Source organism: Bos indicus, chromosome 8 (assembly GCF_029378745.1).
Source record: "Bos indicus isolate NIAB-ARS_2022 breed Sahiwal x Tharparkar chromosome 8, NIAB-ARS_B.indTharparkar_mat_pri_1.0, whole genome shotgun sequence".
Lineage (NCBI taxonomy): Eukaryota > Metazoa > Chordata > Mammalia > Artiodactyla > Bovidae > Bos > Bos indicus.
The window spans coordinates 64,755,456-64,778,240 of NC_091767.1; the positions used below are offsets into that span (position 1 = coordinate 64,755,456).

The window sequence follows — 22,785 nt, forward strand, 5'->3', positions numbered from 1 at the left end:
TATTTGGCTATGCCAGGTCTTAGTTATGGCATGTGGGATCTAATTCCCTGATTGGGGATTGAACCCAGGCCCCTACATTAGGAGCACAGAGTCTTTACTACTGGAGCATCAGGGAAGTCCCAGAGGTACGGTTTTTAATAATCAAGAATCACATTTACTGAGTATGCAGTCACTTAGCAACTAAAGAGCTAAGCACTTTACATGTATTTGCATGCATGCATGCATAGTCACCATGTCATATAGCCCCGGGGACTGTAGCCCGCCAGGCTCCTCTGTCCATAGGACTTTCCAAGCAAGAATACTGGAGTAGGTTGCCATTTCCTTCTCCTTCAACCCACATCTCCTGCATCGCCGGCAGATTCTTTACCACTGAGCCACCTGGGAAGCCCCACGAGGTAGAGATAGGTATCATTATTATAGTTATCAGATGAAGACACTGAGGCAAATGTGTAACTTCCAGGTCCAAAACTAGTAAACTGATGAGCTGAAATTCAAACCCAAGCCATTTTAACTACTATTGTACAGTGGCCTCACTTAAACACTCAAAGACACTATACCTACCTTAGACAGTTGTAAAGATTAGGTTAAGATAACGCGTGCAGATTTGATGGAGTGCAAAAAAGTGTTCAACTCTATTACTATTTCAGATACATCAATCCTTTAAATAAAAATGGAGCAATGTCTAGCAAATCCCCACACAAAGCCCCATAACAGAGGCACAAAAGACCCATCAGGACTCCATTCCTTCTTGCCTCTCCAGTCTCATCTCCTACCACTTCCCCCATCCACACTCCAGCCTAACCGAGTTATTTCTCCTTCTTCAGAGGTGCAAGACATTTCGTTCTCTCCATGACCTACAACATGCTGTTCAACTCAAATCTGTCTGGAACCCCCATCCCCTGCTAGGTGAGATGCTCCCTGTCTGGGCTCCCACAGAATCCTGCACACACTGGTTACTCTTCTGATACTATACTCAAACTCCTCTGTTTATCTGCCTCCTCCACTACGCTGTAAGCTTGAGGACAGTCTGCTGCACTATTCTCCTATCCTAGCTCCCAGAACAACATATGCACAGCAGACATTCAGTGAATGTATACAGAATGAACACATTAATTCCAACTAGTGCTCTCATGGAATTATAACAATTTACTGGTAGGATGAGTAAAGACTGACTGGGAGGGTCTGCAACTTCTCTGAAGAGGCAGCATCTGACTTGGCTCTTTATGGGAAGGTAATACCCAAAATTCTCCAAGCCAGGCTTCAGCAATATGTGAACTTGAACTTCCAGATATTCAAGCTGGTTTTAGAAAAGGCAGAGGAACCAGAGATCAAATTGCCAACATCCGCTGAGTTCCAGAAAAACATCTATTTCTGCTTTATTGACTATGCCAAAGCCTTTGACTGTGTGGATCACAATAAACTGGAAAATGCTGAAAGAAATGGGAATACCAGACCACCTGACCTGCCTCTTGAGAAACCTGTATGCAGGTCAGGAAGCAACAGTTTGAACTGGACATGAAACAACAGACTGGTTCCAAATAGGAACAGGAGTACGTCAAGGCTGTATATTGTCACACTGCTCTTTTAACTTATATGCAGAGTACATCATGAGAAACGCTGGGATGGAAGAAACGCAACCTAAAATCAAGATTGCCGGGAAAAGTATCAATAACCTCAGATATGCAGATGACACCACCCTTATGGCAGAAAGTGAAGAGGAACTCAAAAGCCTCTTGATGAAAGTGAAACTGGAGAGTGAAAAAGTTGGCTTAAATCTCAACATTCAGAAAATGAAGATCATGGCATCTGGTCCCATCACTTCATGGGAAATAGATGGGGAAACAGTGTCACACTTTATTTTGGGGGGCTCCAAAATCACTGCAGATGGTGATTGCAGCCATGAAATTAAAAGACGCTTACTCCTTGGAAGGAAAGTTACGACCAACCTAGATAGAATATTCAAAAGCAGAGACATTACTTTGCCAGCAAAGGTCCATCTAGTCAAGGCTATGGTTTTTCCAGTGGTCATGTATGGATGTGAGAGTTGGACTGTGAAGAAAGCTGAGCACCGAAGAATTGATGCTTTTGAACTGTGGTGTTGGAGAAGACTCTTGAGAGTCCCCTGGACTGCAAGGAGATCCAACCAGTCCCATTCTAAAGAAAATCAGTCCTGGGTGTTCATTGGAAGGACTGATGCTAAAGCTGAAACTCCAATACTTTGGCCACCTCATGAGAAGAGTTGACTCATTGGAAAAGACTCTGATGCTGGGAGGGGTTGGGGGCAGGAGGAAAAGGGGACGACAGAGGATGAGATGGCTGGATGGCATCACCGACTCGACAGACATGAGTTTGAGTGAACTCCAGGAGTTGGTGATGGACAGGGAGGCCTGGCATGCTGCGACTCATGGGGTCGCAAAGAGTCAGACACGACTGAGCTACTGAACTGAACTGAACTGAACTGAATGCTTGGATCAGTGAACACACACAAGTGGACCTCCCAAGAAGAAAAGGTTTGAGGAAAGGCTCTAGAAGAAAACTCTGGAGTATAATAAGTAAACTTCTATGACTAGAACATAGGAAACAGGGAGGATAAGGTCACTGTGACAAGAAAACTGGGAACTGCAAAGAATCAAGATCATCTAATCTATTTTCAAACAACTTTCCATTAAAAAAAAAGTTACTGCTGCCCAAGTAATGTTATCCACTCCCAATTCTTCGATTTGCATTTCATTCACTCATGAAAGTGAAAGTGAAAGTGAAGTCGTGTCCGACTCTTTGCGACCCCATGGACTGTAGCCTACCAGACTCCTCCGTCCATGGGATTCTCCAGACAAGAATACTGGAGTGGGTTGCCATTTCCTTCTCCAGGGGATCTTCCCGACCCAGGGATCGAACTCCAGTCTCCCGCACTGTGGGCAGACACTTTACCCTCTGAGCCACCAAGGGAGGACCATAACCAACCTATAATGACCACATCAATAATACAGCAATGCATACAAAGAGGGATTGTAGCAAAAGGATAGAAATGGGGAAAGTAAAATAGTATGAAAGGTAGGATGAAACTGCTCTAAAATTAAAATACCAAGCAGATAGGAGTCTCACCTGTATCAGAGCAGGGCCCATGTCATCAGCAGTTTGACTGTTCTTACATTTATTTAACTTAGTCCTTTTTTAACTACATAAATTTCTGAAACGAACTCATACTAATTTATGATGCAGAGACAGCAATCACTGAAGGCAATCGCTATCATTTTAGAAAGGAAACCTTTTGACTTACGTACTTTGCACTCTACCCAGTAAGCCACTGGCATTACTAAAGAGTCAGTGAATGATACAGTGTTAAAATACAGGCTACATCATGCAAGAACAAAATTTACAACCACTGTACTGATTGTGTCCCCTGCTTTACACGCCAACTCGATACTGAATGCACACCTGTTAGGGGAAAGACACTCTTCTTTGCATTGACAGGGATACCTGGATGAATTTGGTATGATCCAGACCCTTAAAGAATACACAGAAAAGGTGAGCCAAATGTGTACACGATAATCCAATTCAGGCTGTGATAAGTGTAGCATGAAAAATGTAGCATGAAAGCAAAAAAGAAGTACTCATTAATCTTAACAGGAAAAATGGAGGAAGATTTCATGGCAGGGTTAACTGGGACCCCTAGGAAAAGTTTTCATTGTATTTATTTTAGTTTTACAATTTTTTTAATTACAAAGGTGATATATGTTCATTATGAAAAAATACAGATAAGCAAAAAACTACAAATCACTACATTTTGGTATATGCCATTTAAATTTTATTTATTTATAAAAATAATAACATTTTACATTCTTTTCAGTAAGTAGCTTTTCAGGCAACAATATATTACAACCATCTTTCCACATTATTTACTATACTTCTACAACTGACTTTTATATTTTAAGAGGAGCATACCACAAAAAGAGTACATAGGAAAAGCCTTCTCCCTTCTACCCTCCATTACCTTACACTTTTAAACAGAAGCAACCACTTTTACCAGTTTCTTGCGATCGTTCCACGAGTAGTCTATGACTATATGAGCATGTGTGTGTGTATTTCTCTTTTTAAATAAATGGTAGTAGTGCACACAGTTTTGTACCTTGCTTCTATCCCCCAGGCAGTACACATATCATTGCCTTGTTCCTCTTAGTGGCTGCAGAGTGTTCCATTGTACTTATATACAATACCTTATTCATCCAGTACACTTTGATGGACATTCAGAATATTTCCAACCTCTTGCTAGTACAGTAATGCTACATATATCCTTAAAATGCAAATATGCACACATTTGTGACTGTATCTGCAGAAGTGGAGTTTTAAGGTCAAAGGATATGTACATTTTTAGTTTCATAGACATTACCACAGTATTCTCCATTCAGATGGTCCTAATTTCTAGCCCTGCCAACTACAAATGAGAACACCTACTTATTTCCCTACCTCTGGCTGCCCAGCAAGACACTATTTTCCATTCTCCTCCCCCACCACACACACACACACATACACACCCACACACACACACACACATACCCCTTACAGACAGGTGAGGTCATTTGTCTGGTCAACAGAAAAAGGGATATGAACAGACATGTGTCATATTCAGGCCAAAGAAACTGAGAAGACGATGCATATTTTCTACCCTTTCTTTGTTTTTCTAGGTGATTTCAAGGCTGGAGGGAAAGGGAGAGCCATATGATGCAAGGAACCTGAGTTTCTGAATCACCTGAGAGAGAACAACTGTCTAGCAATCAGAAACATCCACATTGACTACTGCATGAGAGAGAAATAAATTTCTATTGTATTAAGCTACTAAAATGTTAGTGTTTGTTATAGTAACTTGCTTTAGGCTAAGCAGTACACCAAGATACTCTTTTTTATATAAAACACTAGATCCACATTTCAGAGGGATACATTTGGGAAATGTTGTGTAAGTATTTCAATGTTAAGTATGACAATGGTTATTCTTCATTTCCTGGATTACTTAGAGCTATTTTTTGTTTCTCTCTTTAAAATCAAGAATGGGTACTGATTATCAAATACCTTTACAATGTCTGTGGAAATTACCTTATGGTTTTCTCCTTTGATTTACCAACGTGATATATTACGTTACTATTTACTCACATCGCAATAGCTTCACATTTCTAAAATAAATCAGGTTTGCGTGGTTACAGTATTTTTATAAGATATTGAATGCAAAACAAACAGAACAAAATATGATACTGGGAAATTCTTCAAACATGACTTAAATTTTAATTGAGGAAGTAAAAAGTAGAAGAGACCTTTCTGAAGAACAAATCTGTTATCTGGAAAAGCAAGTGAAAGTTTAACACACTGTCCAGGGAAAGAATAAAAAGAAATGGAATTCCTGAATGAAAAAAAAAAAAAAAGAAGAACCAGAGGGCCGTTCTAGAAAGCCTAATTGTAAATAAAAGAAATTCGAGAGGCAGACCAAAGACCATACTGGAGAAAGCAATAATGAAAACACAATACAAGAAAACTACCCTCAGGAGAAGACTAGAGCTGTTAGATCAGAAGCACTCACTGAGTTCCAGCAGGATAAATGTAAAAAGGCATACATTTAGACATATCCTGATGGAATTTCTGAAGTTTAAGAATAAGAAAGAAAAATATGAGTTTTCAGAAAGAAACAAGAGATTACTTATAAATGAATGAATATGAGGCTGGCAATGGGCACGGATAAGAATGTAGGCTCTGAAGCAAGACTACCTGGGCTCATACCTTGGTGTGACTTGGTCAAGTACTTAACTTCTTTATGCTTCTGTAAAACAGGGATGATGATAGTTCTTAGCTTCTAAAAGGCTGGCTGGAAACAGTATTTTCGATAACACATGGGAAGTCTGGCACATCATCTGAGTCACCAAACTTCTACCTGTTAACATTGAAAGCTGTATCAGAGTCTGAACTCTGCACACTATTGAGAGGACAAAAGCCTGCCCTCTCCCCAGAGCTTAATGTGTAGCACTAATGACCTGAAGAGCTGGCTGGATTAGCCCACCAGAATGCCTCCAGTGGTAGCTGAGCTCCATGCAAGTGAGACATGAACTGATAGGCGGAAGCAATCTCACTGATTATTCTTTAATGTGAACAAGACACTGACAACAGTTTTTTGGCCCAGAGTAAAGATTAACAGAGAAGAAAAGGCCATAGGCTCCATCAAAAGTAAATGGACTCACAATGGAATCTCTTGCAGTCAGTGGAGACTCTCCTACAATCTTACTGTTATTCAGGGATCTCCACAAAGTGAAACAGTTTGGGACTTGTGGCTGCCTGATTTGGGTGTCATAAAAAGTTATTTCATTCATTTAGCAAATTCTTTGAGCACATTTATGTATCAGGAACAACAGTGGGGATCTAATTGTGAACAAGACACACCAAGTCCCTTTCCTTAAAGAATCTACATACATGGACCTTGATTTATACGACCCAAATGACCCATGTGATTTAAGAAATCTATCCCATTACCAAAGAATATCTCTTATATTCATTCACACCACATACACACACAAACCTTTTAGTCCAATTGAACATGAAACAAAAAAGCTGGATTCTTGTTAATCATGAATAGTCAGATGTTACTTTAATTTAGTTCCTTTTTCATAGTTCTGCAAATGTAACCCTAGTGTAATGATGTGGTGGAATTCTTGGGTTAATTAGTTCAATTCTAGTAACTAAGCATTTAGCACCAAACATATATATTTTAAATGTGCCTCTATACATACTAGCTAAAAATTCCCTAGCCCATTTGCCCGCGTTCAGACAAGATTATTTATTCAATCCAAAAGGAACATATAGAATTAAACAACATACATTGAATGCAGTGGGTTGAACTGGTGGTCCCTGAAAAAGGTACACATCTTAAGTCCCACTCCTGTCATTTAGTCCCTATTGGCTCTTTAGTAAGTAGGTTAGCCTCTCTGAGCTTCCATGACCTCATTTGTAAAAATGGGATAATCAAACCTGTGCTACTATCCCCCAGAAATCTGATGATACATGTTCTGATCATACATACAGAACCAATGAGATCATACATGTGAAAATATTAAGAATACTATAAAATCCTTTACAAATATGAATTATTCTTCTTAAACTTTATCTGGAATTTCAAATGAGGTTTGAAGTTTGGGTTCTTTATTCAAGCCCACTTACTGCAACCCTTTACACAAATCAGTACTGCCTAATTTTAGCAATGCCAACCTTGTATCAATTTTTAATATTAAATTTTATTTATAGAATTAAGCTATTACTAAAGTACAGAGAACTTCTTTAGTGCTAGGATTTAATGAAGAAGGTCTAATTACCACTAGCCTTATCAGCCATTTCTCTTCCCTCCAAATATCTTCTACTACTGTCATACTAATTTAGAAAAGAGACCATCTAATTGTTTTATTGCCCCATATACATGAACAAATCAGTTCTAACTGATTTGCCTTCAAAGATATCTGTGAACTCACTTAACAAAATCATAATTCTTTCTCTAGCTGACCTTAATATTCCATACTGAATTATTCTGGCTAAGAATGAACCATTAATAACTTCTTCCTCCTATTTTCTGGTTTTCCCCAATAGGTGGATCCTGATCTACTGCCAGATCTAGTTCTTCTTTCCTGAAATCAAGTATATTTATGAAGTATAATCATAAACTAAGAGTATTAATTCTATCCATTGTACACTAAAGTTTCATAACCCTATAATCTCACTTTATCCATGTACGAGTTTACATTTTCTAGAGAATTCTTCCATTTTTATTTCACAAGAAATATCATCAAACATATTCTGAACTATTGAGAAGCTAGTTCTACTGCAAGCTTCAAATTTCTTTCCTTCGGAGCACAAAGTTTGACATTAAAAATAAAGAAATGGCAGTCTGATGATGCAGTCTTTATTTTCTTGTTCCATAATCATTCTTTTCTATATCACAGTTGAATGATATTCAGAGTTTCCTCAGGTCTAACACAGAATACCATAAACATTTCATTCTTTGAAATTTTGCCTCTTCAGAGTTAACGTAAAAGAATTCCTCCCAAATAGAAGTTCAAAACAATAAAAATCTGAATGGACTCTTGAAATTTGTAGATGCAATAATAATCCATTGCAAGTATTATCATCAGTAACACCTCCTTAAGATGAGATGTCCTTCAAGAATACATTAGGTGTCCCTACCAAGCCACTGAATTATGGGCAGTAAGTTATTTTAATATATTTAAATTCACTACCTTTCTATAAGCAAAAATCAAATCACTTCTGAGATATAAATTAAAACACCTGGCTCTCCCAATGACCACTAAATATTTCAAATCAAAAGTTACCCTTAGGAAATCCACAATCATTATTTTGTATAAATACAGATGAATACTACTCTATACCATCACAGGCTTTATTCACCTACACATGGGTCTATAGAGGTTCCTACTGTATCATCTCAGATCAATAAGAAATTTAGTAACAGTGGTCTCCTAATTCTCTAAATGACCTACATAAAAGTACATAAAAACTGTGAATCTCTTCCAACAACAGGAGCCTCTACATTTTTCAGACAATTGATCCCATGTGAGACTGCCAACATACTATTTATGTATCAATACACCTGATCAGGAAAACCTGAAGTAATTAATGATCTTCGTTAAGAATGTCAACTCTGGATCCCTTGAGGGTACTTCTTAAGAAACTGAAGACATCCTAAGAAGCCATCCATTCCCCAATCACACATCTTAGGAAACAAGTGTAGAACCTGGCTCCTCGCCACTAGAGGGGGGTGTTTCTTCCATTGGTTTCTCTTTCCCTTAATTTGGCTTACCAGAATTTCTGGTTGAACTAGAAATAAGCCTGAAGATCAACATCCTGACCTTTATTTCCCCTTCATACTGTGTGGCCCTTTCTTTTTATTTCAGGCTGTAATCTACCACTAAAATATCAACTTCAACCCCTGAATACTTGTATAATTATGTCTCACATCATATTTCATTGCCTTTTTATGAACATTCTAACAAGCTACAGAGTTGATTCTAGAGACTTCGACATTAGTTTATCTGAAAAAAAAAAAAAAAAAACCAGAAAATCCAACCAAGACTGCTTATTCTTTTTCAGGAAAAAATTCTTCTTTCATTTGCCATGTTCACATTATTTCATTTGAATCCCAATAAAAACTACTGGGAAAAAAACTGAACAACTAATAACAAATTCTAAAGAAGATACTCAGTCTCTTTAAGTGACTTGCCCAAGATTTCAGGTAGCAAATAGTGAAGCCATAATAAGACTCACAAGCCCCGACCCCTAGACATGTCAGGTGTTACTTGTACTATGCCATGAGTAAAAGGCACTAGATGAGAAAATGGACTGAGGACTGACCTAGTCTTACTATTTGCCATACTAGTCTAGAGCAAACAGCTATGTGACTACTTCAGTCAGTCCAGTTCAGTTGCTCAGTCATGTCCAACTCTTTGCGACCCCATGAACCGCGCAGCACACCAGGCCTCCCTGTCCATCACCAACTCCCAAAGTTCACTCAAACTCATGTCCATTGAGTCAGTAATGCCATCCAGCCATCTCATCCTCTGTCGTCCCCTTCTTCTCCTGCCCCCAATCCCTCCCAGCATCAGGGTCTTTTCCAATGAGTCAACTCTTGGCCTGAGGTGGCCAAAGTAGTGGAGTTTCAGCTCCAACATCAGTCCTTCCAATGAACATCCAGGACTGATCTCCTTTAGGATGGGCTGGTTGGATCTCCTTGAAGTCCAAGGGACTCTCAAGAGTCTTCTCCAACACCACAGTTCAAAAGCATCAATTCTTTGGCACTCAGCTTTCTTTATAGTCCAACTCTCACATACATGACTACTGGAAAAACCAAAGCTTTGACTAGATGGACCTTTATTGGCAAAGTAATGTCTCTGCTTTTTAATATGCTGTCTGAGTTGGTCATAACTTTTCTTCCAAGGAGCAAGCTTCTTTTAATTTCATGGCTGTAGTCACCACCTGCAGTGATTTTTGGAGCCCCCAAAATAAAATCTCTCACTGTTTCCACTGTTTCCGAATCTATTTGCCATGAAGTGATGGGACCCGATGCCAGATCTTAAATGTGACTACTTAACTCACTACTACTTCTGACAAAGATTATATACATCTTAGACTAGCCCCTACCTGCCATGAAGTCACAAAGTGAGACAGGAATGGATGAGAGAGATAAAAGAAGAGAGGCTCAGGGAAGAAGGAAGAGAGGAAAATAAATTTATCGAACAATCTTGAGGTCAGGCATAAGATGCAAAGAACTCAAGAACAGGGACTAAAACATATCAAGAAATCAGAATCAGGAAAAAGAACAAATGAATGACAAAAAAGCAGTCACATCACCAGACAGTCAAAGGATCCAAAAGGCTCCAGAAGAGATGACAGGTGCTGGTGGATTCCCTGCTGCCTTCTGTGAAGAACCCTGGTCTAATGCAGAGCCTCTAAGAGAAGACTGAGGCAAGAGCTGGCTGGTTAAAAGCTGCACCCACTTTCTGAAGCCATTAAATCTATCAAAATCAAATCAAAACCAGCTGCTGTGAATCTGCCTGGGACAAAGTGAGTACACCACTCAGAATGCTTTTGGCTGCAAGTGACAAAATGCCAGATCACGCTGGCTTACACAATAAGGAACTGTATCATCTCACAGAACTGGAAGTTCGGAAGTAAGGCAGACCAAGTACAATACAATCAGCAGTTCAGTAAGGTCATCAAGAACTCAGGTTTCCTCTCTCTGCTCTGCCATCTTCTAGATCAGCTTCCTGCTTAGTTTTTTTCACTACCCTAAGATGTCTTGTGCAGTTCTAGCCATCATATTCAGACATAACAGAGTAAGAGGAAAAAAAGGCACCATCTCTTTATCTCTTTTTAGGGTCAAGAAACCATTTTCCAGATGCACCCTGACCCTTCAGACTTTCCGTCACATCTCACTGAACAAAATAGGTTACAGACCAACTCCAATTCTTCATTAGCAGATGAAATGGGATTAACCATGACTGCTTAGACTAATCATCTAAAACAGAATGAAAGCTGGGTAGTCAATCACCATGACCATACGATGGGCAAGTTCTGATGATGAGTATTACCGTGACACCATTTTCACTCCATAACAAATCTATTAACTTATTGTGTTGCTTCCAAGATCTTAACGAGGCATGTGCTTTGCCCAAAATTTGAATAATTACTCTTTGCTCACATTCCATACCTGCCATCATAAACTTTTTTAATCAGTTTTAAAACATTTTATTATAATTTTCTTGGTCCATCTATTAAAAAAAAAAACACTTCACTCCCAAGCAATATTTGCAATCGAGGTGTCCTCCCAGAGAGGCAGCAGCCTGACAGCATGGCTCAAGTATTTGTGAACAGCAAGATCCAGCCTGGGAAGGTGGTCATGTTCATCAAGCCCACCTACCCCTACTGCAGAAGGACGCAGGAGATCCTCAGCCAACTGCCCTTCAAACAAGGGCCTTTGGAATTTGCCGATATCACAGCCAACGGTAACATCAACGAAATTCAAGATTACTTGCAACAGCTCACAGGAGCCAGAACGGTACCTTGGGTCTTCATTGGTAAAGAGTGCATAGGTGGATGCACTGATTAGTAAATATGCATGAGAGAGGGGAACTGTTGACATGGCTAAAGCAAATTGGAGCTCTGCAATAATTACAGAGCAGACCTAGGCTGATAACCCTTTTGAGGGATGGATGGCATAGCAGATAACAATAGCAGTTCCTAGAGGATGGACCTGGGGCGACTTTACCCAGCTACAGTGGACCTGGGGCGACTTTACCCAGCTACAGCAATGGTTTACTTAAAATTCTGAAATATGTTAACCTCAATAAAGGGGGAGGGGCATTTTGGGAGGCAAAAAACAGCTTATTTTGACTCAGTATTAAAAAATGGACCAACTTGCCCAAAATAACAGGTCTGAGCAGTCTGATGCATGTCTCGGCTTTCATGTGGATTGGCCTTTGGGTTCCAAAGGGACATGACAAGGTATGCTTAGGATTCACTCACTGATCCAAATCTCTGTGGCACATGTTCTTAGCAAGTGTTCTCCTTCTGCTGGGACACTGCTACCTCTAACTCCAGTGTTTCTCAACCAAGTATATCTCAGGTCCCCGAGGATGAAGCTAGAGTTTGTTTTCTGCTACTGCCTGAAAATTATTTTGTTGAGTTTGACTTCCTAGAATTTGTATTATGAAATCAATAGGTATTTTGAATGTGCTTTTTCAAAAGGTGTCTCCCAGGCCACCATCCCTACCCCACCTCACCGCCTCCTACTTTGACAGTTACTGCTGTGAACCACTGTCCTGAACCTTGACAACTCACAGATCTCATAGGAAATGTTCAACAGTTCTGTGAGGGGGCTGAGCACCCAATCTGAGAGATGCCATAAAAAAGTTAGACATTGTTGGTCCACACTCTGTGCTACAGGATCAGAGGTCTAAATCTAGATGCGGTGATCATATGGCAACACTGTTAGGTCAGATGGTGTTCCAGAGAATCCTGAACAAGCATGTATTATTTAGATTACAAACAAAAGAAAAACATAAAAATTTAAATGTTGCGTGGAAAATATGTATCCCCCTCCCCCAAAAATATGTCTCTGAAAATAGCCAAATTTGGAAAACACTGTTCTAAATGTTCACTCTCTCCCCTTTTTCCCCCCTCACTCTATGAGAACTTAAGAATTCCTTATTGTGAAGGATTCTAGAATTGCAAGATTAAGTTAATTTCCTTCTGTAGTCTCTCAAGTATGAATGGTTAATTTCTTCTCTATGAAAGAAGTACCCATGGATCACACAGTGATTTTTGCCGAATTCTTTTCTACATACTCAAGACTTTAAGGAATGTCATCAATGCAAAATATACCAACTTCAAACATTTTTTCACATTTATCCCTCCTTCCATCATAAATAAAACCACATGCTATTGTCCTTCAAAAAAAAAAAAAAACAAAACTTCAATGCAATATCTTATAGCAAGAATGGTAAATAGTTTTGTCACAGCAACTCCAGTAGGTACATCTACCTAGAATCCCATTTTAAGAAAGATCCAAAGCTGAGTTTGGATCCAATGAGTAACAGTACCGTGACTGATCAGTGATGTCTACCATGTACTAGATCTTGGGCACAACACACAACATGTATCTACCAGCCTTGATTTAGAGAAAAGCTATTTAAATAATTTCCCATCAATGATAAATGGATTTCTCTGCCTTATTTTTATTTTAGTCGGGACCCAATCTAATTCCTCTTTATAACTTCCATCTAATTTACATATATACACATAATATACATTAAGCATGAAGCATGAACACCGAAAATTATTTTGTAGATGATCAGAGTTCCACAGAGACCCTTTTATAAATACACAGAAAGGATGGACAGAATCACTTAATTTATAAACTGTCTCACTTAAAGAAAGCGGGGGGCTCTTTGGGGCCCAGGCTAGTGATGGACCTCAGGAGGCTTCAGGGACTGAAGGAAAAAGAGAATGGCTGTCTATTTTCAGTTAAGGTGGACTGGCCCATAGTTGTAGGTCAAAAAGTAGAAAGGAACCAAAGTCTAAAACTGGACAAAGGTGATGAACCAATAGCTGCAGAATGCTTAAATAATGGCAGATTACAAGCAGCATTCAGAGTTTATGTGTATAAAATGCACTTGAAAAGAGAGAAAAGGACAACAGCAGTTATTCTTCGGTAAATTATAATTTATGGCTTTTTTTTTTTCCCTTTTCTACTAAGTCTTTCTACTCCTTATCTTCATTTTTCTGAGTGTCCTGTACCACATACGCACTGCCATTTTAATGAGGGGAAAAAAGCAATAAAGGAAACATGTTTTTATCTTATCGCTCAATGTTTTGGTTGTTCCAATAACCTCTTACTGACTTTTAGTTAAGATCAAGTTTGTCCAACTATGCTATCGTTGGGCAGCTAGGTTGTTTTAATCTTTTGGTATCACAAGCAACATAGTGCTCCTGTAGTTGAAAATTAATTTGAAATATCAAAGAAGAAAAATTAGAAAAACCTCTAGAAAAATGACCAAAAGTGTTTAAACAACTCATAATATACTAAAAGTATTACCACTCAAAAATTTGTAACTTAGCATATTCACTTTCTACTAAATAATTGTTTTAACCAAATTTTCCAGTTGAATAGTTTGCTTTCAACTAAGTTGTATTTGGATAAAACTGATTTTCACCAAAATGATTTTAAGATAAATTGGTATTGGACAGAGTATACTACCAGCATTAGGGGGGAAGTCTGAAGGCAGAGATAAGAAATAGGCTCCCCAAAAGGTTCATTAATAAGAACAGGCAAGTCTGAAACAGAAACATCACCAAGGGCAATGGTTCAAAGTAGAAGGAAATGTCTATCAAGGAGCTATAAAACTAGCCCAAATAACTTAGAAAGTGCTAGTATGCATATCAAGTAAATTCAGTTTCAGCTGCCTGCTTGACACGCTCCCCTAGGAACAATGCTGGATTTTCCCTAGGTTCCCTAGATGAAAAAAAAGTTTATAATCTGTTTGGGGTTCAAAATGAGGCGGCGTGTTCCCCAAATTATTCATCCACAGTCACTTTCCCAGTAAATGAGGTTCTGGAACTGACTACTGCATGATGGGGAACCCAAACCACTTCTTGGGCATATTATGGTTCCCTCTCCCAAATTATAGACAGTAATATCCTAAATTGTCAGAAAAAGCAGAGGTGGCAAATGATGTGAATTTGCACAGAAAGAAGCAACCTGAACTGGATTGCCTCAGGAGTAAAATACCCAGGTAGTGGGTTTCAGCTTCTGGAACAGCTGATTAGCATGGCTAGAGCCCTCTCTGGTTTGAACAATCTTCAAAGGAACCTGATTATAGTTAAGATTTCTTTTTAGTCCATTATTGCTCAATGGAAAATCCTGGAGAACTTTCTTAGAAGCCTGTATTCATTCAAGTATTAACTGGCTGCCAAACCGCTGCTGTAGCTGAGGTAAGTAGAGAGGTAGCAGGGTGGAAGGCAAAGACATCTTTGCCATTAAAGAAGGTGTTCTCTAGGAAGGAAAATGGAGAACTGCATTTACATTCAGTCACAGCAAAGCAGGTGTGAAAAAACAAGGCATATGAATCAATCTGTTTCTAGTAAGAAGTAAAAACGTAGAGAGGGACTAGTCACAAATGGTATTGGGGCAAGTGAGTAGCCACTTGGAAAAAAAATTAATTTGGGCCTATCTCTCATACCATACACTAAGAAAAACACACCACAAAACTTATGTGTAAAACAGAAGCCATAAAAGTAGTAGTAGAAGACAATTATAACCTTGTAAAGAGACAGGCTTCTCTAACTAGGACAGAAAATCCAAAAAGTATAAAAGGTAAGACTGACAAATTCAACTACAGCTTAGGAAAAAATCTACCTGGCAAAAACACCACAAGCAAAGACAAAAGACCAATAACAAATTGGGGGTAAAGGGGATATTGCAATTCACTTTGCAAACCTCCATATTATAAACATCAACCACAAATTGATGTTCAAATGACTCCCCCCAAAAAAGGCAAAGAATATGAGATACTTCACAGAAAAGGAAATACAAAAATATTTTAAACATATGAAAAAATATTCAAACTCACTCATAAAAAGAAATAAAAATTAAAAGTACACTAAGAAATTTTCACCTATTAGATTGGAAAAAAATTCGAAAGTTCAAGAACACATTTTGTTGGCAAGAAGACGGGTAGCATGGTGCTCTCAGACTCAAGTGGGGATATAAACTGCCTCTATGAAGGACAAATTGGCAGTACCTATAAAATTATTATGAGATACAGTCTTTGACCAGCAATTCCACTTTCAGTAATTTATCCTACAAAAATACTTGCACAAGTGTGAAATAATCTATGTAACACTGCAGCACTGTTTCTAATAGCAAAGACTGAAAATTTCCCAAATGTCCATCAATATGGTACTGATCCTATATCCACACAACAACATGCAAGAGATCTTTAAGACATATTGTTAAAGTGAAATATACTTCATATATTTCTCCCTTGTTATGTAAAGAACACTAAAACACCCTGTTTTGTGAAAAGAGCAGAATAACATGCATAAGCTTTCACTGGTTAAAAAAAGGAAAGCAGAACAGAATTTATATTTGTATTGACTTGGATATAAATTTTAAAACTCTGAAAGGATAGGAATTGAGTAGATGCTGGATAGAAGTGGAAGAGAAACTTTTTATTTTTAAACATATTGTAGACTCATGTGAATGCATTTCCTTTGCAAAAGTTAAATCTTACAGTTTAATATAGTAAATGTTTAGAAAATATAGCTTGAGTTCCTAGATAATATTCTATACCCCTCCATTTTGCACCCCTCCATTTATAGGTTATAGATGGTAGACAAGTGACTGAGGCCTTGAACTTCAAATTCAAAGCACAATGAATGTTACAGAAGGAAATATGATATGGAGAAGGGAAGAACTTACCAACGAACAGGTTATATAAACCAAGGCAGAGACACTAAAGAAAAGAGGGAAGGATACTATCGTGTGAAAGATCGGAGCAAAAGTGTCACATCAAGATAAAGAGATAAACCAGAGGTTAACTCTTCAGACGGTTCAGGATCAAAGGTGATATAATTCCATAGGGTACTTGAATCTGTTAGTTCAAACACAGATGTCACAGAATGCTGTGACTCAGGGGTGCTGCCCTCAGGTGGGCAGCTGCAATGGAGGGAAGGGCAGTGCAGACGCACCAGCACAGTGATGAACAGCAGGCCTTCTCTGCTGCTCACAGGCTGAACCCGAGTGAAACCCTCTGAGAAAAGCAAATAAGGCCACAAGGCTGGTTACAATAAAGGAAACAGTATTTTGAATGAAGTTTCTTGAAAACTGCTTTCATTCATTCATCAAATGTTTACAGAACACCTACTCTGTGCCAAGAACTTCTCCACGGGCTCAATAAATTCATCCCCCCAAATAAATATGTCCAAAATAATTTAAACCAAATGGCATTTTAAAAGATTTTTGAGATAAACAGAAGCTTAAAAGTTTAAAAAAGAAGTCGCTAAAAGTTAACTGACAACTATAAAGTGCTAAGAAACTATGGTAAACAGATTTCAAAATGTACACAGGATATCTTATTGTTTTTTAAAAAAGTGAAATCAATGACAACATGTGAATTTAAATAAGACAATCATTTTTAGAAATTATAATGAGGAATTTTACTAAACTTAAAATATGGCTTCATATTCTCATCACTACAATTGATAAAACAAGAAAACATAAATAGGGAACTAATTCAGAACAGATGTCAGGGAAGAATTTTTCCAGTAGTGAACTATAAACATGAGAAGCAAATAATGAAAAATGTATTATGGTAAAATTTAGAATCAGTTACTAATTACACGATCCAAGTAGTAAATCAGATACCTAAATACCTAGAAGAGGCATTTAAAATTAATGGACAAACCATGTTTTTACTATTCAAACCTAACTCAGATAATACATAAACCTGCAATGTGTTAAAATTTGGCTATTCCCCAATGCCTATAAAGTCAGCTCTTATTTATACATAAAGGAGAAGGAAATGGCAACCCACTCCAGTATTCTTGCCTAGCTAATCCCATGGACAGAGGAGCCTGGTGGGCTGCTGTCCATGGGGTCGCACAGAGTTGGACATGACTGAAGCGACTTAGCGTGTGTGCATGTATTTATCCATAAAAATGTATCCAACTGCAAATCTAACAAGTTTGCAAACAGAACTTATTGAATTCTTCCTGCCTGATTTGCTAACATTTTTCCAACTTAATACCTTTGTGGTACTTTACTTTTGACCTGCTTTCTCAATATTTCACTTTATCTATTTACACTCTAAAAGGAAATGTAAAGACTTACAAGCCCACCATCACCAGTCCTTCTCTAGGAAAAAGCAAAAAGGACAGTTTCACCTTAGCTGCTACATTTAAGAAGAAATGATTTATGCTTAGCATGCAGTAAGAATCAGAAAGCAACCGGAGTAGCAAACAACAGTGTCTATTCCAATGAAAGTTTATTAATTTGTACGAAGTCAATTTGTGATTCATCCATATTCAAATGAATGAACAAAAACAAATTCCAAAGCTAAATATAAAATGACTTTTGGACTATCCAGATTTCTGCTTGTTTTCACTTTATGGACAAAACAAGGCTGTGAAGCTGGCAGTCCATTGACTCTCTCAGGTCACCAAGATCTCACTCAATGGCTACAGTTATTTACCACATAGGCCAAAAATGTTAAGCATGATATTACTACTACTACTACTATTTGTATAGTATACAAAAGAGTTCTGAGCCACCTGACTACAGCAATCAGGTAGTGACAAGAGGCTAAGTCAGAGCTGACACAAGCATTCAACCTCACAAACTGAAAGATCCTTAAAGATCACATGGTAAGCCCAACATTATTATTTTACAGATGATGATACTTAGGTTCCCCCAAAAGATTACTTAACTTACCCAAGGCTCGGCAGTTTCACAGCAGCAAAACCAGTCCAAGGCCTCTGAGAAGCAATCTAGTGCTCTCTGCAAAATACAGCATCCCACTCTTGGAGAAAATGCTGAAGGACTGACCTTGTACATGTGAGGCAATCTTTTTTTTTTTTTTTCCCAGAGTTGGGTGATAGTAAAGGGCTATGTAGTTAGTTACATGTGAGGAGATACTTACTTCATCCATCAACCCAAGATAAAATGCAGATCTTATTTCATAGCCCTAAATAATATCCTGAATTTATTTATCAGACATGAGTAATAACTTTTCTCCCCCATATTACTGTGGGCTTCCAGAGTTTACCAGCAACTGGCGAAAAACATGACAAAGAAATAAACTATCTTTTCAAACAGACTGCAAGCCTGTCCTATTATTTACTAATGGGGTTTCCTTTGTGGCTCAGACAGTAAAGAATCCACCAGCAAAGGGGGAGACCTGGGTTCAATCCCTAGGTTGGGAAGATCCCCTGGAGAAAGGAATGGCTACCCACTCCAGAATTCTCACCTGGAGAATTCCATGGACAGAGAAATGTGGTAGGCTACAGTCCATGGGATCACAAAGAGTCAGACATGACTGAGCAACCTTTACTCACTCACTGAGAAAAATATTATTTAATGAGATTAAAAAATAATATTAGCACTTATACTATTAAGTAATCATTCCATCTCTGGCTTTTACTCTTTTCTGAAATTTTCCATAACAGAAAGTCTATGCTGCTTTATTATTTACTTTTTCCTTGTTAAATATTAATATTCAAATTCCCATGAGCCTCTTTCTAAAACTTCTAAGAAACCAAAATTCCAAAATCTCTTTGCCTAGCTTATTTCAACATATATGTAGTGTCACACAAATCTACTTACATATATTTTAGAAAAGATAAGAAATTTAAGAATTTTTATGTTTAACTGGCTATACATAGGTGCCATGGTTCTATTTCCTGAACCTTAAGAAATTTTCCCAAAAGAAGTTGATATTAATATTTCCTCACCTACAGCAGCCCATTCTTCATTGAGAGGAAGCAGCACAAGAGAAAGTAAAAATAGAGAGGAAAATGATAGAAGAGTCAAACCAAAAGTCTGTCAGGAAAAAAAAATCATAGCAAATCTTCCTACACAGATATAACACAAGTCAAGCTGCAATTTCCTTGTATCACCATGCAGCCGTCCGGCCTTGTGGTGGGCATCTTGACAAGGTATATTCAATTAAAAGTGTTAAAACTTAAAGAAAAGAACCAATGTATGATATCATTTTGTCCATTCATTCCAAGAATATCCTAATCCATATAATTGGTTACTTATATTATAGATGTTCTCTATTCATATTCAAATTTAGATGGGGGAATATTTTATGGGTATTTACTATCTCTGTTAGACTTAGGAGCCACAGGAATTTCAAAGATATATGAGGCATGTTTTTGAAGCCTACAGTTTGACAGGAGAATAAGCAATGTACACAAGAGTACAAAAAGAAAGCAGTGAAATAAGAACTTTATGAAAGACTAAAGCACAATCAGAATTCATTTCTTGAGCTAGTTTTAGAGGAAGGGTAAGATTTCAATAAGCAGAGACAAAGAAGAAGAGAACTCCATAAAAAAGAAAACTATGAACAAATGTGGCAGGGTAAAAGGATGTCTTCTGAAGCACAGAGAGGATATCAATTTGACTAGGACAGGAAAATTACTTGGAAATAAAGAAACCAAGGTGTGCAGCCTTTGGGGTTTTATTTTGGAGACAATACCCAGCTGCCGAAGACTTTTGAACCCAAGGGTGATATAATAAAGGCCTACATTTCATATGTTTGGAAGAGACTATTAAACCTACAGTGTTATTTAGCATAAGCGTAAAAAAAAAGTGATGTAACAGAAGCCATACTTGAGGAAGAATAATTTGGCAATAATAGAATTGACAGAGAAGGGATAGTATGCAGGCAGGTCAGACAGAATACTACAATTGTCCCACATTCATAAGCCAAGTAATTTAAGTGGATAAGTCAATGTTATGCCAAGCTACCACATTTTATACACATATCTTGAATGTAATATAGAACTTCTATAGTGATTCAGGAAAACATGGACTCACACACAAATCTCCTAATTTTCCCTCCTATCTTCACCTTAGTAACAAATTCTGGCTTGGAATTTTTATTTCACTTTACCTCACTGAAGTTTTTTATCAATAAGACTCCTTATCATCTTTACATATTAGCAAAATCAACAAGATGTACATTATCAGTGCTTAATCAGAAGAGCACTTAAAGCAATTTTTAAACCCTATTTTGTTAAAGAATTTGCTTTATATCATACACAATAAATTTCCCTCAAATTTCATATTTTATTTTCCAAGAGAAAGAGCACTTTCTTTCTTGCAGACTACAACCACATAATCAAAACAAACAAAACGTAATTATCCAGTGAATGTGTAATAGTTACTTCATAGAGTTTTTTAATAGATTGGCTGCCACCAAGTATCATGAAAGCAGAAACTAACTGCTTTCTTTGCTTTGGGTGTAAACTGGGCCACACATGAATGTCCCTCTTCTAGAAAAAGGACCAAACCAGGTTAAGTTTTCAACATTTCACAGATTAAGATAGTCTTATTCTACTGGATTTCCCAAAAGAAGAGATTTAATTATAAAGTACCGTTTTATTAAAAAAAAAAAAAAGTCATCAAAAAGGTACACCGAAATGGTCAAGTTACATAAGCCTTACAAAAAATTATGCCTCATTTTTAGTAAATCAGAGTTTTGAAACAGTATGGAACAGATATTTGAAAAAGAAGACTGAAAACATTCACTTGGTTTGAGGTCATCTGAAGAAGTGCATATGACTAGGGCCCTAAGTTTAAGCAAGGGGTGGTGTTCCAGTTTGTAAGAAAGCCTAGTCTCTGCTTCCAAGACTTTCCATTTGAGTGCAAAAATGTTGCCACTTATCAGTGACCACTGGAACCTCTCCAACAGTCAGTTCGGCTTCCTACCCAGAGGAGCACTGAGACAGCTGATTGGTTCAGAGCAATCAGACAACAGGCCTCAGCCTCAAAGCAGTCAAGGAACAAAGATTGGTGACCAGATATTCAGGGGAAAAAAGCATGGAAAAGGCAGGAGAGGGGGAAGGGGACGAGGAGAGAACATAATTAACCAACGTAAGCGTCCAGAAAGTCACATCCACTCAACATGTCAAAGAGAAAAATGCGTTACCTGGAGACATTCTGCTAGGGGTGGATTTTTTTTTTTTAATTTAAGATAAATAAGAATATCGAAACTGTCACGGAGGAAATCCAAGTCATATGAACAAACTTAACTAACAAGTTTTACATATTAACATTTACAAAACGTAGTTTACTCAACAAATTCACTGAAAGATGTCCTATTTCCTAAAAACTGTACCTAACAGTTGTCCTTTTGAGTGATTCCAGTCCTGCACGCGATTTCAAATTGAAGGGGGAATAGGTGGGGTGCAGAATACATGAAATTTTTACAGCATGGAAATAAAAGTATTTTTAAACCTTCCTGGGGTGAAAAGTTAGGCAAAAGGTAATACGTGGAAACTGTCAAGTCCTTCTCTACACACCCACCCACCAGATACCATCGCAGCCGGCTAGGGGAGTCTCCCTCTTTTTGCCTGACAGCTTCACTTTCTTTGAGGTCTGGAGCTGGTGATCACACTGGCCCGTCATGGTATTTTCAGTTAACAAAGCAGTTACTCAACAGGGGAAAAAGCCACAAAGGAGCCGAGCAGCTGCTGCTGCACCCGTGATGCAAGTGCAGGATGAGCCCCGGGCCGCCACCGCCGCCTCGGCTCCTCCGTGACGTCCGGGAGGGGTATCCCCGGCCCTCAGGAAGTGGTGGCCGCGGGCGGCTCCGCCCCCAGGCAACTCTGGGCTGGCGAGGACGCCGGGTGGCGGGAAGGCCGGGCCCGTGACGGACGGGGATCACCGGCCGAAAGCCGAGCACGCCCCGCGGGCCGCGCGCCCCGGGCCCTCCCTCGAGTCACCCTTCATGGCGGTCTCCGCGCCCTGACTCGCCCTCCGCTCCCGTCACAGCCCGCGCGCCCCACTCTCTCCCACAGCTCACACCCACTCACCCCGACCCCCTGCGCCGAGCCTGGCCCAGCGTCGCCGGTCACCAGACGGGGTCGAGCCGAGTCCAAGATGGCGACTCCACCCCCGCCCCCTCCGCACTCCGCGGGGTCAGGGCGCCCCCTCACGCGGCGCGCTCGCGCCCGAGGCCCGGC

The 22,785-nt window shown here is 38.8% G+C and overlaps 1 long non-coding RNA gene and 1 pseudogene across 2 annotated transcripts in view; one reads left to right on the plus strand and one right to left on the minus strand.

The window, feature by feature from the left end:
• LOC139184578 (uncharacterized) overlaps nt 1–22,785 on the minus strand; it is a 498,707-nt gene extending 475,922 nt beyond the window's left edge. Inside the window, exons 1-2 of one of the 2 annotated variants that reach the window (XR_011568116.1) lie at nt 22,636–22,780; nt 5,764–5,914 (exon numbers count right to left, since the gene is read on the minus strand). This is a non-coding gene — a long non-coding RNA (uncharacterized lncRNA). Of the gene's footprint in view, nt 1–5,763; nt 5,915–22,635 lie in introns of both variants that reach the window. The other variant, XR_011568117.1, reaches the window with a different exon arrangement.
• Nucleotides 11,387–11,706, plus strand: LOC139184577 (glutaredoxin-1 pseudogene; annotated as a pseudogene).